The following is a 455-nucleotide window of genomic DNA, read 5'->3' as shown; positions in this document are numbered from 1 at the left end:
GAGTGCTCTTTGAACGCTGATACCGTGCGGCGGTGGCGGTTTGTGCGGGAACGAGCCTGAGGCCGTGGGGAGGTGAGGCCAGTGCGAGGAGGTGGATGCCGTGGGGTTCTTTCATCTTTGTCTAGCTGGCACAAGGGCTGGGTAAGAGTCTGCTTCGCTTTGCCTGCAGACACCCTGGGGCCTGGGTTCAGTTTGGGCAGAAGGACGCGGGGCAAGACCGCGGGAGCCTTTTACACCCCTCTGCCTTTACACCATCCTGTTGTGTCTGTCGCTGATGCACGTACCCAGAAAACTGCTCCTCCAGAAACAATCTCCGCTCCTAGCGCTGAATTTTAACCCTCTCCCGCTGTGGAGCTCCTGTCGTAAATATGCTCATGTTTTGGGAATGAACACTTGATCCAAGTGATCCCGTTACAGCGGTGGCTGCGGGGCCGATGCAGCTGAACCCCAGGGAT

The sequence above is a fragment of the Buceros rhinoceros genome, unplaced genomic scaffold, assembly GCF_000710305.1.
Source record: "Buceros rhinoceros silvestris isolate BGI_N320 unplaced genomic scaffold, ASM71030v1 scaffold32742, whole genome shotgun sequence".
In the NCBI taxonomy this organism is placed as follows: Eukaryota; Metazoa; Chordata; class Aves; order Bucerotiformes; family Bucerotidae; genus Buceros; species Buceros rhinoceros.
The sequence above is the reverse complement of the archived record's forward strand: the minus strand, read 5'-3'. Positions refer to the sequence as shown.